The sequence below is a fragment of the Perca flavescens genome, chromosome 12, assembly GCF_004354835.1.
Source record: "Perca flavescens isolate YP-PL-M2 chromosome 12, PFLA_1.0, whole genome shotgun sequence".
NCBI classification, from domain to species: Eukaryota; Metazoa; Chordata; class Actinopteri; order Perciformes; family Percidae; genus Perca; species Perca flavescens.
This window is the reverse complement of record NC_041342.1, coordinates 30,200,318-30,225,167: the sequence shown is the minus strand read 5'-3', so window position 1 is coordinate 30,225,167 and position 24,850 is coordinate 30,200,318. Positions and strand designations below refer to the sequence as shown.

At 41.0% G+C, this 24,850-nt stretch overlaps 1 protein-coding gene across 2 annotated transcripts in view; it reads right to left on the bottom strand.

The window, feature by feature from the left end:
* Window positions 1-24,273, bottom strand: part of LOC114565192 (cadherin-6) — a 78,403-nt gene extending 54,130 nt beyond the window's left edge. Inside the window, exon 1 of one of the 2 annotated variants that reach the window (XM_028593092.1) lies at window positions 24,186-24,273. The gene's annotated coding sequence lies outside the window, so the exon portion shown is untranslated. Of the gene's footprint in view, window positions 1-23,602; window positions 23,655-24,185 lie in introns of those variants that run through there. The other variant, XM_028593093.1, reaches the window with a different exon arrangement.
* Window positions 24,274-24,850: the final 577 nt, after the last annotated feature.

Sequence of the window (24,850 nt, the reverse complement as noted above, 5' to 3'; positions counted from 1 at the left end):
AACGGTTCACACATCACACTTCGAGCCATTTTGCCTCCCATATGGGGCTTTTGTCTGGGAAGTCCAAAAACTGTCGCAGAGAGGAAAGTCCTGTAGTGGGCACTTGCCATTAGCAGCCTTCAGACAGAGAACAGCCCTGTGTGCTGTGAAGGCGCGGGTCAGTTGTATCAAACACAGCACAACGGTTTCTAATACATTAATACTAATACTTTTACTCTAATACTCACATAGGAGTATTAATAAACTCAAAGCTTCATACAAAAAAAAGACAGTAAATCTGCCATAACCAATCGCTAACGTTTTGGTCGTGACGTCGGCTTAGCATCGCTAGCGTTAGCCTTAGCATCGCTAGCGTTAGCCTTAGCCGACTCCTTCACCACTAACGGGGCGAGCTGGAAAATCAAACTTTTCCTGAATCCCCGTGGGGAGGAGGGGCCACAACATCCTGGCCACCGAAAAAACCCGCGGATATACCGCAAACCCAAATGACGTACTGAAGGAAAATGAAAATTGAAGTACGGAAGCACGTAGGAGGGTGGAGCCAGGCTAGCGACTTTGCATTGCCCTGTGTGTTTTTTGCCGGAGCCCCCTGTATTGGCACCCCCCCCCCTGGCCTGAATGAGCGGGCTGAAGTCGCTCATGCAGCATAGTGTTGATTCTAGATTAAAATGCCCTTTTATAAATCTTCATTAAAATTCGGCCAGCAAGCCAATTTCTTTATTTTAAATACTAAGGAATGTTCTGTCCTAAAATTGGGGTCCAGACCACAGGCTGTTGCAATACACTATATAATTGGTGGCACGGTGGCTCAGTGGTTAGCACTTCTGCCTCACAGCAAATAGGCACTGCAGAATTTGATCCCCTAACTGGGCAGAGTTCGATCCCCGGTCCAGGCAGGGCTTTTCTGATTGGTGTTTGTATGTTACCTCCCTAGGCTCTGGTTTCCTCCCACTATATAGATATGCATGCTACATTTGAAAATTAGCCGTCTGGCTAACACTGGCGCATTTACAGAAATGTTGATTAATGTGCTCCTATCCTAATAAAAATAAATAACAGCAGTGTTTGCATTAAAAGTTTAGGGTAAAATCTTCCAGAACAACGGACATATATTTTGCAGCCAATGGCAAGGAAGCGAGAGAGGCATTTGTCCAATCTGAGTGTCAGAAGAGCTCACGAAGATGTCTGAGTAAAAGAGCGAACTGTCAATCATAATTCTACAACCTACTAAATGACATCAGCACGAAGCAAACGCCTAATGAGCTGACGAGGCAAGCGAACATTGAGCTACCACAAAACACAGGGTCCTTACGATGAAACGCTGAGTTCCTGTTCAGGTACAACACAGAATTGAAGTACTGAGTCGATTCAATTATGTTATGCTGAGACTCGAGCTGTGCACTTTAGAGCTCGGCACATCACATCAAATACGAGCCTCTGTCAGGCTGCAGCCAACAGCATAGAGCAAGAACTCCGTGGCCAGGCGCATAACTAGGTGGCGTGTATGAGTTGATATGCTCAGAACAGCAGTGAAACTGTTATTAAAGCAGTCCGGATTCATCCAACAGTCTCAGCCAGTTTAGAACAGCAGCACAGACCAACGTGATATATTTCCTCTCCGATCTCCCTCCTTTGTCCCTACACACCGTGATAAATGTTCCTGACCTTAAGGTGACAATCACAGCACCTCTCCTCCTCTGTCGCCTCCATCTCCTACTTCTCCTGATGCATGGCTGTGTATTTGTGTGTGTGTGTGTGTGTGTGTGTGTGTGTGTGTGTGTGTGTGTGTGTGCGTGTGTGTATGTTGCCACCTTGCAGACAGCCACTGAGACCTCTGACAACTCCCAGAGGACCAATTAGAGTTGAAAAAAGGAGAATGTCAGCCACCGAGCAGCTTGTGTGTGTGTGTGTGTGTGTGTGTGTGTGTGACAAGTACAAACCCAGCCACCTCTTTCCATCAGAATAGACCAGCCATCTGAAGGCAGCCAACAGCATCCATAACACCTGTCCAGTTTTAACTCACACACTCTCAATGTCTCTGCCTCAGAAACGCACTCGCTCGCGTGCGCGCACACACACACACACACACACACACACACACACACACACACACACACACAGAGCCGTCAGAAAGTCCAGTCCCTGGTCCTTGGGAGTGTGAAGTCTCATTATGAATAAACCATAAACGAGGAGCAGAAAGCTGCACCTTGACTTTAGACACTTGACTACTTGACTAGTTTTTAAAGAGTGAACTTTTTCGGCAACTTTTTTGTGATCCACATGACATGACCATGAATCATTCTCTTTAATATAGACCAAAAATTAGGAACATGGAGACACAATGTCATTTAACCACTTCAGTCAGTCAGTCAGTCAGTCAGTCAGCTTATTAGATATTCAGTCTGGGGGAAAACGCAGCGAGAACCCAGCCAGTCCGTAACCCAGTTTCTGGTTTGGTGGTGTATGTAAACATCATAACTGGGTTATGATTATGAGGAACCCAGATAACACTAATTTAAAATAAGTCACATTGGCATGAATATAGGAGTTTTCATGTTGATCTCAAATATTACTGCTATATTATTACTACATCGAGGAACATTTGTTACCAGTCGCCACAGCAGTGCTGGTATTGTTTTCACCTTGTATGTGTAAGTGTGTGCCTGTGTGAGTGAGTATGCATGTGTGTGCGTGTGTGTGTGTGTGTGTGTGTGTGTGTGTGTGTGTGTGTGTGTGTGTGCATATGCGGGCGTTATAATGGCAAAGTGGGGTCCTGCAGACACGTACTGTAGCAGGAATTACCACGGAGACGGTTTTGACTACTTTGCCAGGTGTTTATATAGCGATATAAAGGCGCCGTGTTAAGATACAGTCAAGTAACTTGACAGTCAATTTGTTTCAATTCTTTTATGAGCCAAATCATAAAAGAAGTTATCTCAGGATACTTTACAGATAGAGTAGGACACTATAATTTACAGAGAGACACTTTATTAGACGTGTTTCCAGGATTTCCCTACTTTCTACCCTCCTATTTCCGGCGTCCTTGCTCGGACCACACCCGTAGCAATTGCGGGTTTGTTTCATGTTACAACAGAAACTTACTCTGTAGTAATCTTTTCAGTAATGTTGTCAGACACTTAGAACTGTAATCTGAGCATGCCAGTGGCAAAGCGAGCGCTTTTTGTGGACGAAAAATTGAAGGTGCGCAGTTGCCCAATAACTGATATTGCAGCTTGTCTTGGGTAATACTGGACCAATTTCAAAGGTGGCTGTTCTCATCAGTCACTTAGACATAAAAACAGAGGCAAAGAGGTCCAGGCTGGAAAGAAAACTGAAGTTACCCGGTGCAGTAATGTAGTAATAGTAGTAGTAGTAGTACTGTCGGTAACAGGTTTTGTTCATTTATCATGTAAATAGCCATTACTAATGTTGATATGTAAATCTGATGTGTTAATAAGACAATAATAAGCAGACAGTCTATGTAAAGCTAGCATGATGCCATTATATAAATAATAAATTAATCATTAACAGCTTAATTATTGTTTAAAGTGCTCATATTATGCTTTTTGGCTTTTCCCCTTACCTTTATATATCTTTTTTGTGCACGTTATAGGTTTACAAAGTGGAAAAGTCCAAAGTCCCCCCCCCAAAGGGACTTACCATCTCCAACAGAAAACACTGTTCACAAACTGCTCCAAACAGCTCTATTGTAGTCCAGCCTTTACTTCAGAGACCAACGTGTTCACTTTGTTACACACGTTATAATGCTCGGCTAGCTGCTAGCATGGTACACCCTCATACTCTGCTTCTGACTGGCTAGTAGTCCTTACCTAGGTACTGTCAGGGCACGCCCTCATACTCTGCTTCTGACTGGCTAGTAGTCCTTACCTAGGTACTGTCAGGGCACACCCTCATACTCTGCTTCTGACTGGCTAATAGTCCTTACTAGGGCTGCAACTAACGATTATTTTAATAATCGATTAATCTGTCGATTATTTTTTTCGATTAATCGATGAATCGGATAAAAAAAAAAAAGCATTAATTTACATCAACTCAATACATACATACTTGTTGTTTTAGTTAATAGTTGTGTAAAGGTAAGTAACCCAAATAGCAGATACAGATACACACAGACTGACACGCAGAGACACACACACACACACACACACACACACACACACACACACACACACACACACACACACACACACGCTGGATAACGAGTAAACAGCAGCACCAGAAGAGCTACTGGAGGGACGGTACGTTCCTCACTTCAGACCGGAACAGAAGTAGGATAGTGTAGTGACTTTACCCTGCTGTTGAACTCCCTTCCTCCTCATCAAGGACTCCAACATGTTTACGTTTTAGGTGCTGACTCATCACCGTGGTGCGCCTGTGCCATGCCGTGTCGCTTTTGCTTATCTTGCAATTAACACGTTTCTGATTTATTTAGTGTGAAATGCTCCCACACCTCGGATGACTTGGGTCGTACTGATTTCTCTGCCTCCGCCGAGTGTTTCAGAACAACTTTACGGGTCTCTCCGGTCTCTCTCCGTATTTCCTCTACCCCCGCTCTGCTCTTTTTTCTTTTCTTTCGCTCCACGCTGTTCCGCTGCGCGCTCAACTCAAATTTTTTTTTAATCTCCGCTACTGAGTGGCGTAATAGTTGCGCGACACAACGAATCGATAATGAAATTCGTTGCCAACTTTTTTAGTAATAGAATTTTATCGATTTTATCGATTCGTTGTTGCAGCCCTAGTCCTTAACGAGGTACTGCACATGTGCGACTCTCAACAAAGATGGAACAGAAGTGAGATGTCTCACTCTGTAGCTAAAACAGAGAGCTCAACACACGGGGTGAAAAGAGGAGCTGCTGCAATGTGCAGTACAACAAAAATATGGTGTTTTTTGAAAATTAAACCATGTAGACCTATTCTGGTACAACCTCTAAATACAATTATGAACCTCAAGATGAGCATAATATGGGCACTTTAAATGATCGCTTACAGAACAAAACTTGACATTTACTGTGGTTGTTTGGTTGAGGCAGCAAAGTCAAATGTTGAATTGCGATCAGCTGTTGACATTTATCCTTGCACATGAGCCCGTGACCTCCAGTAAAGCTGCCGAGGGGCACGTTACATCACAGAAAAGCCCTATTACAAGTGAGCCACAAGTATAAAGGAGATGCTACATGTCATTTCTCGTCCTGATTTATTCATGGGAATGTTATTGATGGTTTCTCTCACATCGACAAAGCAGAGCTGTTTTCGTTTACTGACTGTTGATGCCGAGTTATGGCGTACACACTTCCTTTTACAGCTAAAACGAGAAAAGGAGAGGAAAAAGCAACAGCGTGGAAGTGTTTTCAGAGATGCGACAGCTTCATACAAATACTGAAGATGGGTTCATTTCCGATGGTTACAAGGAAACCTATTTCTACCCATGAGAAGTCACTCTTACGGTGCTCAACAACGAACGATTATTTTCTCGACTGCTTGATTAGTTGTTTGGTCTCTAAAATGTCAGAAAATGGTAAAAAAAATCGAATCAGTGTTTCCCAAAGCCCAAGACGATGTCCTCAAATGTCTTGTTTTGCCCCCAACTCAAAGATATTCAGGTTACTGACACAGAGGAGAGAAGGAACTAGAACAATATTCTCATGTAAGAAAATGGCATCAGAGAATATTAACTTATTTCCTCAAACGATTAATTGATTGGCAATTCATTTAACAGCTGACGACCAATCGAATAATCTCTGCAGCTTTATCAGCAAGAGTTTTTACAACTTTGGGTAAAAAACCACACTGGTGACATCAGCTTTACAGCATTCACTGTATCCAGGCAGTCAGCTCGTCATCCAACCCAGACAGGCTTTCCAGCCCTTTGGTACAAAGCAGAGATCAATGATACCAACACATCAATATACACACATATTGCACACATGGACACGGACACACATACACACACACACACACACACACACACACACACACACACACACACACACACACACACACACAGGAGCAACGATGGGTGTGTATGAAGGGCAGACAGCATACTGACTCTCTCCCCAACACTCCTGCTGTGATCAAAAGACTCACCTATTTAACCCTTTGAGTTTTCCACAGGTCAAATCTGACCCATTTTCAATATTTTTTTATATCAGAAATATGGGTTTCTTTCAACCAAATTGCCCAAAAATAATAGTTTAAATGGTTTCAAAACAGTATCCTGACTAAACGTTAACATGTACCAGTCTGTGATCCACTCAACATCCTCTGATCCTAACTATTAGTCAAAATAATTCATAATATCTGCTTTTTTTTTTACTCAAAAATTAAGTATAATGTCATATAAACTAGGTTTATTGACCATGAATTAAAAGAAATGTTGAAAAACGTGACAAAATATTTTTAAGCTAGTTTCAAAATACAACACAAACACAAAATCAACACATAAAAAAATACCGGGATTAAGAAGCTATAGAGGGCTGCGGAAAAGTCCTTTGGCAAACACTAGCAGCTCTCATGGATCCACATTAGTTTGCGTAGCGTGGTCTCACGCCATTTTTCGGAGAACAAAGAAGTTGTCGAAATGAAAATAACCCCAAACTGACAGAAAGACATTCTCCAGCTCAGAATGGGTCTGTCTGCCAAAGAGGCACAGCAAGAAACAGTAGGAGTCTGACTGGAGAGATAATGGCAAATCCATGTACCTGAAATTCAACCTGACCCTAACCTAGTTCCCAAACTAGAGGGGGTGCCCCCTACCATAATCAGAGTTATGACGGGGGGGTGGACACTAAATATAAATAAATGATGCATGGTTCTGCTGCACTGCTACACAAAGCGAGGACAAGTTTGTGAAAGGACTGCCGGGTAAACGTGAAGCAGGCGATGAAGCTACACCAAACGCCACGAAAACTACCAAAACAAAGGCAAGAAAATATGTAGCGGTGACCACAACAATCCATCCGGATTCAACTAATCTCCCAGTCGCACATCGCATTGTGTCTCCGCTGATTGTTGCGCATCTCTCCATCTCTCTCTCTCTCTCTCTCTCTCTCTCTCTCTCTCTCTCGCCCCTTCACGGAGAAACAGCTGATCTCAAGTCAACACGTTTACATTGCTGAAGCAAGTGTGAAATAAAAACAACAATGTGCATACAATAGCCTAAGTAACGATCTACCAGCATACAGTTTAAACAGAGCTGTGTGACATTGCAACACTGTATTCAAATATATAAATGAAAATAAGTTTAAGTAATATCTACATATACTGTAGGCCTAAATATACAGATCCCCCCCCCACCCCCACTGGAAAGTATTTTTATCTACAAAAGAAGGGCCCTGCTGAAAAAGTTTGGATCTGTCCTAACCCTAACCATAACCTTAGTGCTGAAGCCTCATTATAACTTTAGATGAATATATAAATATATAATGCATGATTTCAGAGTTTTACTTTTTATACATTTATATAGACATTTTAAAGGATCACTGAGTATAACAAAAGGACAACAAGTTGGTTATTTATGTAAACAATCTATGCAAAAACCCTGCATGAAGCTACTTTCCAGTGACTAGTTTAGAGTAGGAACTCTTTTTCTACCTCGACCCTTTACTCATTATATTCTCTGTGAGTATGCAAACAATAGACTCAACTTTTGACACGTTCGAGTATACAAAGAAGAAACTCAGTTCTCCCTCACACTCGCCTACTTCAAAGTAATAAGAAGGTGTAGAAGTCTCATTAGTGTTGCACTGCGGCTTTTCACCTGGAGGTATTTTCTACTGCAGTGGGCAGTGCTAATATGGGTTTGATGTAGCGCTGGGTGCACCACAGAAATGACCACTGCTGTCTGGGAAAAACAGCGTTTCATATGTTGAATTCAAACTTTCAGAAATGCCCCCAAAATGACGTTACGTAAAAAGTGACAAAGCAGCGCATGAAACTGGCTTAATCTACTTGATTAGATTAGATTTAGATTCAACTATATTGTAAAAGTCTAGGGCTGTCCTCGACTAAAGAAATTCTTAGTCGACTAACACTTATACGATTTTGTCGACTAATCGATTAGTTGATTTAATTGACAGAGCTGTGCGCTTTGAGAGGTGGTTAAGACTATAAAAGCACAATATAAATGTAATGTTAATGTAAATGTTAATTCACCATCTGTAAAACTGAGTTTCTCCATAATTAATCTGCAAAAGCACCACTTTAAATCTTGAGTTTGCCATAAATGTGCTCAGAAGTTTCTTGGAAATAAGTAATTAAGCATGAATAAGCATAAAAAATGACTAATCGACTAAAGAAATCTTAGTCGACTAAGACCAAAACGACTGATTAGTCGACTAATCGACTAAGAGGTGGCAGCCCTATCAAAGTCCAACCAGAAGTGCAAAAAAAGCAGAAAAGTGCAATGTGATATTCAAGTATAGACAGGTGGTGCATAGGCAGGAAAAGAACTATATTGTTATGAGTGTTATATATGTGTTATATGAGTGTTATATATGTGTTATAAGAGCAGAATAAATATGGCTATGTAATATGAACAATGTATGAACAACATGTACAGATGTGTGCAATGTAGTAGCAGTGACATTATACGGTAAGACTTTACTTGAAGGTATCGACATAATCGTGACATGACACTGTCATAAGTATGACATGACACTGTCATGAACGTGTCATAAATGTTGTAAACAAGTCATAAACGTTTATGACTTCTGTCATTAACTGTCATTCGGTTTTTGTCATGACAAGTTGACATTAAATTTCTCTGGAGTGTCCTTGACAACTTAACATTAAACAGGATGACATTATGTCAAGTTGTCATGACTAAGACATCTTCTGGTAATGTCACTTTGATTAATGTCAAGTTGTCCTAATCAAGACAACCCAAACAATGTCAACTTGTCACGACAAAAACCAAATGACACTTACTGACAGAAGTCATAAACCTTTATGAATTGTTGATAACGTTTATGACACGTTCATGACAGTGTCATGTCATAGTTATGACAGTGTCATGTCACGATTATGTCGATACCTTCAAGTAAAGTGTTACCCATTATACTAGTAGTAAGAATAACATAGATATAGATATATGCAGTGTATTAACAGAATATATAATAAGAGAAACAGAATAAATATGGATATACTGAATGAACTACATAGACAGATATGTGCAGTATGTACAGCTTTGTGCAGTATGGTAACATTATAAGAGAAGTAAGAATACGTGTAAGTGTAGGATGAATAGTATGAAGAGCAGTAGAATATGGCTATGTATAATATGTGAAGTGATAAGTGAATAGCCACTGTGTCAGAGATTATACCTGACATTCTGGTAACTGGCATTTATTGCCTTTTATAAGGTTGTAGATTCGACATTTTTGATTTGATTTGATTTTTGATTCGACTGCTGTTGCTGATCGTTTACTACAATATGTATTTGAATGAATGGGTGGATTTTGTACAACTATTGCAAAACATTTGAATCCTGTGTCTGTGTTAAAATCCAACATTGTAATTGTGATTTTTAAAAGCCACGGAATATGCATCGGAATAACAGAATCAGAAAGAAAATTGCTTTATAATAATTGTTAAGTCTACTGAAAACGTGCTCTCAAAGTACTGCAGATACACATTGTACTACAAAGTACTGAAAAAAAGAGTTTAGGCCCAGTTTTGAGGTCACTCAGGAAATCAATGAACTGGCTGATGATGTTGCTCACATTGACTACGTTTACATGCACATAACATTCCGTTTGTTGCCCTTTTTCCGTAAAACACAATATTCCAACTTAGCTGTTTACATGGCAACCAGCTTTTTGAAAAGGTCAGCGTTGCGATGTTGTGCAAAACCTGTTGATACCCAAGCTTTTCATTAGGTTTAAAAGTAGGTGTGTTCCTCCTTCCATCCAGAAATGTGGGCTTTTCTTTTGGGCATGCTTCTCTACCGCAGCCTTGCAAATATCATTAGTGTGCAATATCATTACTCTCATTGTCCAATATCTATTACTCATTGAATATGATCACCACTATTGGGTGATATTCAAATAATGTGCAATAACCCACACTGCATATCACGCTGTATATAAAACCATACTTATTTTTTTATATGTATATAGTGTTACCCCCCTCACCTTTTGCACTACTTATTTTATTCCATGTTGTTATATTGTTTTTACGTATATGTTGGCACTGGAAAAGGAGTTACTTTTAATCTCATTGTGTATAGTGACAATAAAAGGCATTCTCTTCTATTCTATTAAATTGTTGGCTAGTTAGTCTGTGTACAGAAACCTTAGCAAAGCACAGAGCTGACTGTAAGCCAAACAGGTAAAAACCGTCACAAACTGTCATAAACTGCGTTCATAACCCAGATTAAGACGCATATTCCAAATGCGCTACATGTTCAAAGAATGCTTCTAAAACCTGAATAAAACCCATATCCTACTTGTTTTAGTCGGGAAAATGCTTTATTTAGAAAAATGCCTAATGTGGAATATCTACACGGAATATGCTGTTTACATGACCCATTTAAAATTCGAAATATTGTCATATTTGGAATAATAGTGGGATATTAGTTTGCATGTAAACATACTTAATGTGACAGCAAATCAGCCAATTGGCGCTGATACCTTGATGCGAGGCAGCTACTGATTAACTGCTCATTACCAGGAGTCTGGGTCTGGTTTTATGTAGCACTGTTTGCATTTAATGTTTCTAATCAAGGCAGATAGCATGACATTATTAGCATCATCTAAAAACCTCATCCCGCCTGTCCCCTCTGGTGTTGACATTAACGGGTGGGTGGGGGTGGGGCTGTACATGCAAAAGCTCTCAACCGTGTGTGTCCATCAAGTGACCTACATACTGTATATGGTATCCAGGGTAATAGTTTGGACAATACAGAGTAAATGGGTACTTTGCTGCGCGCAAAGTAAAGGACATCCGGGCTGTGATGTGAATCATAAAGATTTTAAAGCTCTGTGAGCTGTCGTGCATTATACTGAAGCCGGTCACAAGCAGGCTTTTAGTGGAGTGTAACAGTTCACAGGAACGGACCAAGCACACAACAGTAATGCACATCGTGGGTCATGTAATCCCTGACCCCCTGTGCTTGACCCCACACACACACACACACACACACACACACACACACACACACACACTGGGTGACTCGTTCCCAGCAATTACAATTCCCAACCAGCCTAATCCCCCATGCTACCTGAGCTGCTTTAATCTTAACAAAGGGGAGATAATAGATGTTGAAATGTGTGTTTGTGTGTGAGTGTGTGTGTGTGTGTGTGTGGTTTTGCTATCCATCAGAAGAGACTCATTTGAAGTTGTACACCCTTGCAGACTTAAAAGTGTGCTCATTTTGTCTGTATCTGTATTTTGGGTTTGACATGTAAGCAGGAAAGTCCTCAAAAGGATACACTTTTCAGTGTGTGTGTGTGTGTGTGTGTGTGTGTGTGTGTGTGTGTGTGAGAGAGAGAGAGCGAACGAATGAGATCTGGTAATTGTTTCCATGTGCATAAACAACAATTAGTGATAGATAGTGTTGTTGGTACCAGATGGTACTTCAGGATTTACAATGTTACATAACCACAGCAAGGGTTTTGGGGGGGTGGGGGGGCAAACGGAGGAAGATGAGAGACCTGACACATCATGAGCAGCTTTTATCAGACACCAGCAGACCCAGCACACAGCAGGAGACAGTTTGAAAAATCATTGACCTGAAATCCTGTATGGTAATGTCACAGTGTCCTTCGGTGGGGTGGACAGAGGCAGGGGGCACTTTTGGATTTCACTCAGGCTGCAACTGTCAATTATCTATTCATCTGTCGATTTCTTTCCATTCATCCGTTTTTTTCAATATTTGTGTGTGGAATCGTCTTATAAAAGCCTCAGAAAGACAGCATGTCTAAAATCACTTCAGGAAAGATGTTTTTGCAATTACTGCATTTATAACAGTGTTAACAGTTAAACTAATCAACAGTGAAAACACTGTGAACTGTGAGATTTCCCTCGATACTTTTCTCGTTTGGGCTGATACTAATCTAAGGCTAAATATTCAGTATTTTTGCTTGATCGGTGACTTCACGATTACAACTGGAACGAAAAATCCGCTACACGTCGCAGCACTAGATTTACAGTAGGGCTGCACAATATATCTTTATAAAAGTCATTCTTTTGTTAATGGTGCCTTTTTATATTCAATTCAATGTTCAATGTGTTCAATAAAACAATGTTGGAAATGATTTCCTTTCATTTGTTTTAAATCCAACAAGCAATTGGTTGGATTTTCGCAGAATGCTGAAAGCAGCAGAAATGCAGAACTGAGTCCACTTTATTGTCTCTTTATGTATATACAGTATGTAAATCGCATATTTTCCTTATATCATGCAGCCATAATTTACGGCGATTCCAGACGAGTGGCAACAACCAACACCACAATTAAACTAGAGAAATCAGGAGGAAGCTCCCTTGTCTCAAACATCTGCATCGGTCTCTCGCGAGGATCGTTTAGGACGCGCTCGCCGATTTTACCACGGCTACCCTCGGCAAATAACATTTCTGCGGTGGCCTTGTCGGACACAATGACAAACATTAGCGCAAGGAGCTAATGTTTCTCAAGAACTCAAATGGATGGGTAACATCTACTTGTTAAGGTTGTTAGAGTAAAACTCAACCTTGGTGCTGAAAAGGCTTTCAGTCTCCCGGATAAAAGCCTGTTTTTTAAAGGACTGTGTTTACGAGGGTCTGTGGCGGCGCTCTGTTTGCAGTGCTTTCATTCACGAGGGCCCGTGATGATGAGAACTCCTGTTTTACGGCCGCCACATAGCCGAGAAACAGCAGGAACACACACACACAGAGACAATGCTTTTGTCACTCTGCTTTGGAATGCGCCAGTCCATTACTATGCAAATGAGCCAACATCTACCCCTGCTACTGTGTGCTGTGTGTTTACATGAGTGTGATATAGTTAAGAACGGGCGAAAAACACACTGAGAGGACAAGGCTCGGTATAAAGAAAGCCTCCAGCCGAGATAAACATCCAAGATGTCCTCCAGTAACTCACTTTGACTTGTTTAACATGGAACATGCAGCTGTTTGTCTACAGTATATACATTACCTTCTCACTGCGGAGATCAGTATCCTTTTTATCTTAATCTCTTCTACAAGGGATGAATCTAATTTGGAAACAGTTTGGATGTCTAGTAAGAAATATCTACTTGTTCCAGAAACCACAATCAAATATTTATATTGAGTCAGCTCCAGCTTCCAGGCCACTCGTTTCTATGTCACATCCAAAAGTGACCAATATTGAGCACTCTGGTGAGCATTCAGGCTCAAAACTAGCTGTTTCTATTCACAAACTAACCTTTAAATAAACAGTTTAGACATATGCATTAGGGCTGCTCAATTATGGAGAAGAAAATCAAAATCACAATAATTTTGGTCAATATTGAAATCACGATTATTTATGCATGTTGTAGGTTTGCAAAGTGGAAAAGCCCAAAGTCCACGCCAAAGGGACTTACCATCTCCAACAGAAAAAACTGTTTACAAACTGCTCCAAACAGCTATTCAAATATAGTATAAATATCAGCCTATTAGTAATACTGTTAAGAACAATTAGAAGTAAGGGTACTCATGTGGACAAAAATCAGAAGACTGTGTACACAATCAGAGACTTCAATGGTAGCAGCTCGCGCTGGCTGTTCACGGGTGCGGTACACATTTCCATGGTAACCGCGAGCTCCACCAATCAGAGACGTCGCTGTTACGATTGTGTGTAGTGTAGTAAATAAAACATGTTATTCTTAAAACAAGGTTGATTTTATACATACTTTTAGATTCTACAGGAGCATTAACTTTTGTTTTACAACCTTGTAGCACTGTCAGTCTACCTTGGATGGTTTAGACATTATAATTATAATTTTAAAAGCCATGTATGGCTAATAATCAAAATCCTTATGGAGAAAATGAATGGGATTTCCACTTCCGGAACCACACTGTTGAGCTCTATTGTCTTTATTAATTGATTATATAACTCAGCCTGCCACAGGCCTCATAAAATGTTCTAACATGTTCTTGCCAGTCAGTTTAAAGCTCCCAAACAACACTAAACATTTAAAGAATTACTGTTCAAATGAGCCAAAAGGTGATTTAATATGTCCATTGGGGTCAGCCCCCTTTTTTCCCACAGCCCAATGTTCCCACAGCCCTATGTTCCCACAGCCCAATGGTCCCACAGCCCTATGTTCCCACAGCCCAATGGTCCCACAGCCCAATGTTCCCACAGCCCAATGTTCCCACAGCCCTATGTTCCCACAGCCCTATGTTCCCACAGCCCCAATGGTCCCACAGCCCAATGGTCCCACAGCCCTATGTTCCCACAGCCCAATGGTCCCACAGCCCAATGTTCCCACAGCCCTATGTTCCCACAGCCCTATGTTCCCACAGCCCCAATGGTCCCACAGCCCAATGGTCCCACAGCCCTATGTTCCCACAGCCCAATGGTCCCACAGCCCAATGTTCCCACAGCCCAATGGTCCCACAGCCCAATGTTCCCACAGCCCTATGTTCCCACAGCCCTGTGTTCCCACAGCCCCAATGGTCCCACAGCCCAATGGTCCCACAGCCCTATATTCCCACATTTCTAAGAATTTTTTTTCACTAAAAATTGTGAAAAAACTAAACTAAACTAAAAGATACTGGGTAATTAACATATGACTTACATATAAATAAAAGACTTATGGTTCCATTTCCACCATTGCCGCCGACATATATAGTATTTTCTATTTAAAGTATCTCACAGAGGAATACACTGAAGATAATAAAAAAAAAACATTAAAGAAAAACTGACAGCCCATCTGGAGCACGGTCATAAAAGGCCTCTTTGAAATACAGTTTCTCTTATTATACTGTTTGATCGCAGCAGCATGTCCTGTCCAATCCAATCACATGAAAGCAAAACATAATCAAAAAAGGAATCAAACTGAACCCTTGTCTTGGTGCTGTTACTGTTAAACGTTCTCCACAGCCCCCTGGAGACAGATACTGGGAAATACAATTAGCCACAGGTGTGGTTAGTTTGCGACTGATTTTGTTTCCATTAACTATTCTGCTTCACACTATTTTGAGCCAAACATTTACACTTTGACTCGCCTGCTCCCGCTTCTCCTGTCACCTCCGGCACCTCGGGCATTTTCACATATCTTCTTAAATTTACCTTTTTAATAGCCTGACAAGCCAGACCCAACATCCAGATGTTGGGTCTGGGAACTCACCTTTGGCAGGGCTCAATCCGAGGGGCGGCATAAAAGGTTGTCTTTCAAATTCTTCAGCTCTATGCTGTTCACCAGCAGCAGCAGCAGTCATAAGCCCCCCACCGACTCTATACACGATGTGATTGGCCCGGCCAGAGTTTGGTTTTTCCAGCTCGCAAGCCAACGGGGAGTTGCTAGACCGCTATCGCTTTTTTGAGTAGGAGTTTCGTCAAACATCGGCTTGGGGACGTGCCGGTGCGTCTGTCGTCCTCAGAGGGTTAAAGAAATAAATGTCTCCATTTTGCTTTCTGATTGCTTCTAAAAAGGAGAACACAGGACAAATAAGCATATAGATAGATATGTTGCTGCGGCAATTCAATTTCAGGTGGACCTTTAATGTCTCCACTCCAGTCGTGTTGTATTACGTCAGTGTGAAAATAGCCTTTGAACGAGGGACTACCTTGGCAAAGCCATATTGTGTTGCTGTGATGTACCGGTACTCCCCCTTCCACTTCTTATCCTCCGTTTCCTATTTTTTTGACAAAGTTCTCCTCTTTGTTACCTCAGGTTAGCTATCAGACACTAATTAGATAGCTTGCATGTCAGATCAAAAACAGCCTCTCGTCTGATTGCAGTCAAAACGGTGAGGCCGTCTCAAGAATTTGCAACATTCTCCCCGACCCGGCTTTGGTGAACAGCGAACGTCTACTGTATTTGCAAACACAACGCAGTGGGGCCAGGAGAGCTGTAATTGGAGGAGCTGTCAAGCCAGAAGAGAGGAACGCTGAAGTTGTCTTCCAACAACAATTTAGCGGCTCCCTCCCATACAAGATGCAGCTGAACACCTGTCAGAGGGGAAAAAAAAGCGCTCCATTTGATGTGAATGCTTTCCGCAGCGTGTTAAAAAGCTGCCGCTATTCATATGCACACCAATTTGGTGTCTGCCGTTGCCTAGAGTTATGGACAGGAGGTGATAGCTGTAACTGCTAAGGTTGTCTAATATCACAACCATGCGCACGTCTCTTTCCGTGCGATTATACACAGCGGTTGGTGAAAGAGGTCTGCAGGTTAGAAAACAGACTGTTTGAATCAGCAAATAGTCCGGGGAAAATGTGGACAGGAAATGTGCTTTCCATGGAGAAATAATGATCAAATAGACACGCACACACACACACACACACACACACACACCTCTGCTGTAGCCACACTTCTGCTACTTAATCCACTCAGTGTACCTGATGATGCAGCTGGGCCGAATCAGTGTTATCACCCTATACACACATACTCACACACCCCGCTCACACACACGCATACAGAGCACAAAGACTATTGTCGGGGCAGTTGTCGGATGTCAACGTGAATTAGCACACAGAACAGTTTCGGGGCTTCATTTGCATCCAGAGCTTCCTAATTAAGTGTGTGTGAGTGGCTGCTCTGTCAGACCACATCATGTGCCGCATGCGTTTAATTCGTTCCGACTGATATCTGATAACAGCATTTCTCTGTTTCTGGTAAGCACGGTGACCCTGTCTGGTGACTCGAACCCTAATGACTCTCCATACAGTTCAAAGTCATGGGCAATGGGCAAAAATCCAAGCAACTTAGCTTTGTTGTAAATAGTTTTTTTTTTTTTTTTACAATTTCCATTTGAAGCTTCGAGGGAAGAAGCTCTCACAGTCGTTGGGCATCGTTCGAAAAATGTCCGATACCGATACCAATCCAATGACTTTGATGCCGGTTCCAGAACGATACCTTTTTTCGATACCAATTTTATGAAATCCATTTTTACAAAAAGAAATTACAAACATCACGGCACAAATCTTTTTATTTATTTTTTGGCTCCTACTACATGAGCCCCGTCTCTCTGTACGTCACGGCGAGTTCTTCCTGTGTGTCTCTATGACGTGGAACGTTAGACAGCCAATCACAAGCATTCTTAGATCTCGGTGGAAGCACGCTGCGTGCTTATTGGCTCACTGACGCTGATGCGATTTACTCCTTAGGTATTGGAATTGGGTATCGAATGACGAGGCATTTTGTTTTTCAACAGTCGATACTTTTAGAGGCAATTTGGTCGATTCCTAAAAAGTATTGAATTCGGTACCCAGCCCTGGTCATTGCTTGAATGTTTTGTCCGTTGCACCAATATCGTACACAGGCCTAACAGGTTCTAGTCATACAGTACAAAATTAGTTTTGCGGTGTAATATGTTCTTATTTTCTTTATTTTATATATACTATTCTGATTCCAGCTCCTTAAGCCATGTGAATAATACAAGGTAGTTTCTTCACTGAATGTCTTTCAGTTGTGGACAATTTGTTTTGACATTTTATATAGACCATAGAAGTGTTTCAGAGCTGAAAGAAAGCATAAATTACTAAGCTTCTGGTAATCATAACCTAATGAAAGACATGTTATGATCTCACATTTAAAAGATTAAAGATGTAAGCCTTACATATGTCTCTGAACTCCAAGCCAAAAATAACCCCAGGTTTTTATTTCGTACACTGGGAACCCCCCCCCCCCAGTGCCTCTGTCTTCTGGAGAGTTGACTGCTGATAAGATTAAGGTCATCAGATCTTATCATCATATTGATCATTTGTGCCAGTTCAAGCTGATCTTACATCCAAAGGCCTAATTTAAAGGGAGGACACAGGGGGAACATGTCCCTTGCACTTTTTTAAAAGGCAAGATATTTGAGAACGTCATCTTGGGTTTCGGGCTGACGTTCTCCCCCCACCCCACCGCCCCCTCCCCCATTTTCTGACTTTTTATAGACCAAACAACTAATCGATTAATGGAGAAAATAATCAACAGATTAACCCGACATTATTCATTATTCAAACCCATAGCACAGCGAGCGGCTCAGCAGAAGCATTCGCAATGTCCTAACCCCCGAATTACACAAGACGGAGAAGGATCTTTAAAAGTTAGCTAGAAAAAAAATAAAAAATGACATTGTTGAAATGTTATTTTGTACATGTTATTTCAAACAAGCAGTCAGTCCACCGCTGTGCTTCTACACGACACATTCATCAAAGTATTTCCATTTTTTTGGAAATCATTTATTGTGTCATTAACTCAGAAGGAACCACTGCCCCCAACAGGTGATAGGCAGCATGTGTGTGTGTGTGTGTGTGTGTGTGTGTGTGTGTTGAAATTAAAAACTAAAGGCCATCTCCTTGATTTTGCCTGCCTATGATACCAAGATGAATCTGCCAGTCAAGCCAAGGGAAGCTAACAAACCGTCCTGTCTGAAAAAACTGAAGTAATGTTTGGAGCCAAAGTGAAGCTGCCCTCAGTCAGCTTAATGAACACATGAGGCCTGTTTTCAAAGCCCCTAATTTGGAATGGCACATTAAAACACTTGTTCATTCAGGCTTTTCTGGTCATCTCTGGAGCATTGCTATACTTAGATCCATCCTGAGTTCCAGCGATACAGAGGATTACATGCTTTTATCTTTTTCTTGCCTTGGCTGCTGCAGCGCCCTGTTTGTTTGCCTCAACCAAAAAAAGTGAACGCCTCCAGTGTGGTGAGAGTGCTAAAGCAAGGCTTTTTTATTTTATTTTTTTTTACCTACAACAAAGAGGAGGGTTAACACTTCTCCTCACTGATGGTTTCACCCGTTTTTGTACTGATTATGTGCAAATGTTTTTTCGTGTCCTGGCTTTAGGTTATCTCTCTGAACTTTTCACTGCTGAATCACGGACCGCATACTGCATGACTGACTGTGTCCGGGCCCAAGACTAAAGGTGACTGAGCTTTCACCCGCATGGCTCTGTGGCTTCGGAACGACCCGCCTGAATAACTGAGACTGTCTGTAGTCTATCTTCTCCCATAAATCCCTTGTTGACACTTTTCCTTAAGGCCTTGAAACAATCTATAGCTGGCATTTCCTTCCTTTCCTTTTTGTTATTCGTAGACCTGCAAAGATTAATCGATTAGTTGTCAACTACTAAATTAATCCCCGACTATTTTGATGATCGATTATTCAGTGTGAGTAATTTTTTTATGAAAAAAAAGGACATATTCACTGATTTCAGCTTCTTAAATGTAAATATATTCTAGTTTTTTCTCTCCTCTGTGACAGTAAAGTGAATATCTTTGAGTTGTGGACATGACGTCATCCTGGGCTTTTGGGAAACACTGATCCACATTTTTCACCATTTTCTGACATTTTATAGACTAAATAACAAACCGATTTATCGAGAAAATAATCGACAGAAGGATTAAAAGTTAATAAAAAATTATAGTTGCAGCCCTAGTTTCTGAGTTTCATCTTTTCATTGGCTACATCTTGTATTATTTTCACCGACGCTCCTAATCCTTCATTCATCGCATGAATGATGATCTTTTATTTCTATTTGTAAAGCACTACTACACAAACTCCTTGAACAATTGCACTGCATCTCACAGGCTTTTTTTTTTTTTTTTGGCTGTGGTTGAAAGCACTGGAAAATATGAGTAAGTGGACCTTGAGTTAAGAGTCTTTTGTCAAACTGAATGAGATATGTTAGAACTGATTTGTTTGGACACTAAGCAGCGAAAAGCAGAAGCACTATTTGACGTACTAGTTTGTAGGGGTGCAGGATTCAGAAAATGTCACGATTCGATATTGATTTTTAGGTTCAAGATTCAATTCAAAATCGATTTTTGATTCAAAAACGATTCTCGATTCAAAAAACGATTCACAGTATGTAAATGTAGTTACTTTTCCCATGTGACTGCAGTAGACATACAATAAAAAAAAAATTTTAAGCTTTTTTTTTAATCGGTAGATTCAAATGTGAAATAATTTTTTTGCACACCCCTACTAGTTTGCTTTATTTATTGTATGTCTCGTTATATATATTTTGGTTTTTTACATACTGTATATGCTGCTGTTCTACAGTGACCACATTGTTTTTGGCATGTTGTTGAACTGGGAACTGTAAAACCTGCATGTTAATTGAAGTGTTAATCACAGGCCACCACTAGTGACAGCCTTCCAAATTCGATTCGGAGTTTGACGGAGCTGATTTTTTTCTTCTTTTCTTCCACAGACAAGCAGCCTAGGGGTAAGAGCACTACAGCTTAGACAGCTGACAGACTTACAACAGCCTTTTTGTCGCCATGCACCTCCAACAAGGTCCACCATTGACGAGTTGGGATTTGGCTTTAGATTAGACAGTTAAGGCGAAGGTCAGGACCACCCTGGGATTTGCCTTAGAAAAGTGATGTTGCCTCAGAGGCTACACTTAGGGAAACAAAGTCCCCTATTGTAGTTTTAAGAGTTGATCACGGTAGTCCCAAACGGGTACATGCAGGTACTGGGGGGACAAGCTTCCTGAGCTAACTTCTCTGTCGGTGTCAACGTCACCCAAGTGTTTTTTTACTTTTAATGGACTACAAAGTACACCAGCACAGATGTCCATAAAATTAGCGGCAAAATAATCTATTCATATGCCTGCTTTTTGGCTAGAACATCTAAAGAAAACTAGACTTAAAACGTTTTTACAAATTGGCAAATTCAGTATTATATTCATCATTAGGGCTGGGTTAAAATAATCGCTTCTCCAATTAAAATCTTTGATTTTTGTTTGGATGATCTGATATTGATTAATAAGATCCCGAAACTAATCTTTTAATATATGCCTTTTCACCATGTGATGTATCCATCATGTAAGTCCTGTTAGGTAAAAAGTACTTTAAACAAACTTGCTAAGGGTCAATTCTTAATGGAAACATTGACCTGTCCAAAATATTTCAGGGTTGCTTCTTGCTTGAACAATTGGTATTGTAAATGAGATTTCCTGGTTACACTTTACTTGAAGGTATCTACATAAGAGTGACATGACACTGTCATGAACATTATAAACAATTCATAAACGTTTATGAAATAACGCTTCTTTTAGTAAGTGTCATTCGGTTTTTATCATGACAAGTTACGGTTAGGGTTAGGGGAAGAGTTAGGGTTAGGGTTCATGTGTCATGACTGTGTCATGTTTTCATGACAGTGTCATGTCACTCTTATGTAGATACCTTCAAGTAAAGTGTTACCAATTTCCCTAACCAAATTGATATCATATCGGAAAGGTAATCAAATCGAGACCTTGTGAATAGGCATCAAATAGATTCGGGAAGTCATTGTCGATACCCAGCCCTATTTATTATCCATTATTATTATAATTCATAGATTAAAAACACGCTGGGCACTGCTGCCTGCCAAAGTGTACTGTTGCGGGAGTAAAACCCAAACTAAATCTCACAGATGAAAGAAACATGCTGCACAGTGGATTGGATGCATTCCTAATGTACGACTTCTTCATCAGACTAATAGTTGCAATAAACTCCTAATGTGCCGACCAGCCAGCAGGCTACTTTTTAGCTCTCGCTGTTTGAAAAGAAACGTAAGTTCTGGGCCGTTAGGCTGCACAGGGGTCACGTCTGAGTTAATGAGAAAGGATTTGTGAGGACTGACTCAGGCCACGTAATAGGGATGATGGATGCCAGTGTGAAGTACATTTCTAAGGCACTTCCATGCATGCTGGGAAACCCCAAGAATCCTACAAAGTATAAATCAATAGATCTCAACAGGGGTCTGAATTACCAACCAGGGCTTAGAATTCCAGCGGTCTGTTTAGGGTTTCCACAGGGTGAAGAGTTGAAGAGTTCCACTAGCCTACAGTGCAATTCTGTATTATTCTACAGAATCAATAAGAGCGGCTAATTTATCAAGGAAAATATTCCAATCAGTTTGTGCCAATGTTGGGTGTTTTCTTAAAAAACCAAGTCAGTCAAGTGACAACCTATTTCCCTCTTTTTTCTTGTTTTGGCTGAGTACTTTCAGATGTATCGGAATGTAAAATTAGCAACCAAAGCTGCTTTATCCTGCTTTAAAAGCGTTTGACTCCAGATCAAGTTGGACTTTCATTACTGTACCCTCAGTGGAGTTTAATGATGGCTAAATGTTGCATTTAGAGATTTTTTACACCATATGAAAAGTACATTCATAGGCCACATTAAAACAATTCTGAATACCTATGGAAATAGCCAATGGTCATTTACGTACAGAAAAGTGTCTACCTCCAAAAAAAAAAAAAAATCTGTCTTACTTTTCATTTCTTTTTACAAAACATGTCACAAAAACTGTTCTTTTCAACACTGTTGCTACACAACTGCCCAGATGTTGCAAACCCCGCCCCACCCCACCAGCATGCCCAAGCAGATCAAATCCAACACTGAACAGCCGGATTTTAATGCCGCTGTTTGACCCCAAAACCTGCTGCCATGAACATTCAAGCTGTCCAGTCTGACACAACGCAGATGTTTAAAACAGAGACAGAGACTCTCATTACCAGCCCCCAAGGAGGGAAACACTGGTTGAATTGCATTACCATTTAAATATAACGTGGGTAAAAAAAAAAAAAATAATGGGTTTGATATTTTATCTGACTGATGCTACACGGGATGTTAGGGAATGGATGTAAAATTTGACAACAAATCTCTATAAGACCTTTTTTCACAGCAGACATTTTTCGTGTAATTTGTCATAGTAGGAAAAGACCAGCTGAAATTGATCATCTTAACGATGGCTCAATTCCATCAAGTGTCCCAGTAAGCTATTTTAGTGAGTCATCATGCACAATACCAGGGCCTCTCCTAAGTGGAATGCAGCCATCATTAATGGTTTAATACCAGGGCCTCTCCTAAGTGGAATGCAGCCATCATTAATGGTTTAATACCAGGACCTCTCCTAAGTGGAATGCAGCCATCATTAATGGCTTTGAATACACCTGTGCTTTTCCTACTATGACATGTCAACATGTCTGCCGTGAAAAAAGGTCTATGAAATGTTATGTAGCCCACCTTCAGAAGGAGGAAAGACCAAGATGGAGTCAGAGAGAGAGAGAGAGAGAAAGAGAGAGAGTTGAAAAAGACAAGAAAATCAGTCGGGGCGGATCAGCATCACTCCGTTCAGCTACAGCCTCTCTCCTGCCTCTCTCACCCCTGTAGGCTACTGAAACCACAGTGACTGAAATAGGCTACAAGACCAACCCTCCATGGCATTAATGTTGCAAGCTTTCCTCAGTGATGAAGTCTTAAATATTACACTTACTTAGCCACAAGATTCCCCTCCACTTACTGTACACCACACCCAAGTTTCCATGTAACATTTTCGTCGGAAGAAAAAAAAAGCACCAAAGCAAGAGAGAAAACTTCGCCAACAAGAAAAAACGCAGAATTAAACGACGTAATAAACGATAGGCCCACAATTTAACGTCGTATCTCACTGTAAACTGCGTTGAAATAAAAGTTGTAGGTAGCCTACCTATCCACGCACATCTTATCGCCATTCATTAACGGCAAGGAGTGATTTTTAGTATTAAACATGAAGAGAATATGGTGACTTCCAAGTTACCGTTTTGCATTCTGCTGTCGACAACAAGACAAGGAGTCTATAACTTTCACACACTATCAGGGACGGAATAAATGGGTGTAAAGAAAAATGAAAGGAATAATTTTAAGAAAACAATGTATGGTTTTCGAATATTCACACAGGTTAGTGTTTCCAACAAACAAACAAAAAACTGCGAAGAAAGCGTCGTATGAAATAAAGTTGCTAACTAGCTTAGTGCCAGAATTCATCCTCACTTTTGCCATGAAAACAGTCACTCAGTGCCCGCGTGCCCTCCGTCAACACACCGTACCGTACCGGCGGAAAATGACTAGCATTAATGAAATTACAAATATCTCCTACGAGAAGAGCTTCTAGATGAGCAATTAAGACTCCGACCACTGTGGCAACAACATAAACAAATAAAATAAAAATGTAGCTTAATAACTGAACACTTGCTTTTAATATGGCCTGAAACCGCTGCAGGGACAGTAAGCGTAGAGCCATTGCCACTTACCGCTGTGTGCCGAGGATGGAGCTTTAAAACCAGAACGACCAACAGCGCATCCAACGGAGACGGACTGCTCTCTACTGGTCCCCTCTCTTCTCCCCTCCTTACTCTCTCTCTCTCTCTCTCTCTCTCTCTCTCTCTCTCTCTTCTCTCTCTCTCTCTCTCTCTCTCTCTCTCTCTCTCTCTCTCTCTCTCTCTCTCTCTCTCTCTTTCCCACAGCCCCGCTCCCCCACCAAATCAACAAATTGAGGAGTTGAAACGGCTGCTGATTGGTCATTAGGTGCCGTCGGCGATTAAAGGAATATGCGCACGCTCACACGCACAGACGCATAGAGACACACACACACACACACACACACACACACACACACGAAATATGCACACAGATAAAAACATACAGTATATAGATCGACAAAAATCATCCAGCCTTTGTCACACACACACACACACACACACACACACACACACACACACACACACACACACACACACACACACACACACACACACGCACAGGCTCAATCTTCATCCCAACTGGCCCTGTTTCAATCAGCCCCTATATTCAGAAGCCAAATGATTTCTTTCTTAAATGAGAACTCTGGGCTATTTAAAGACCTTTCAGCAACAAGTAGCTATGAAATAGCATGTGTTGCTTCTGATTAGAGCGCTCC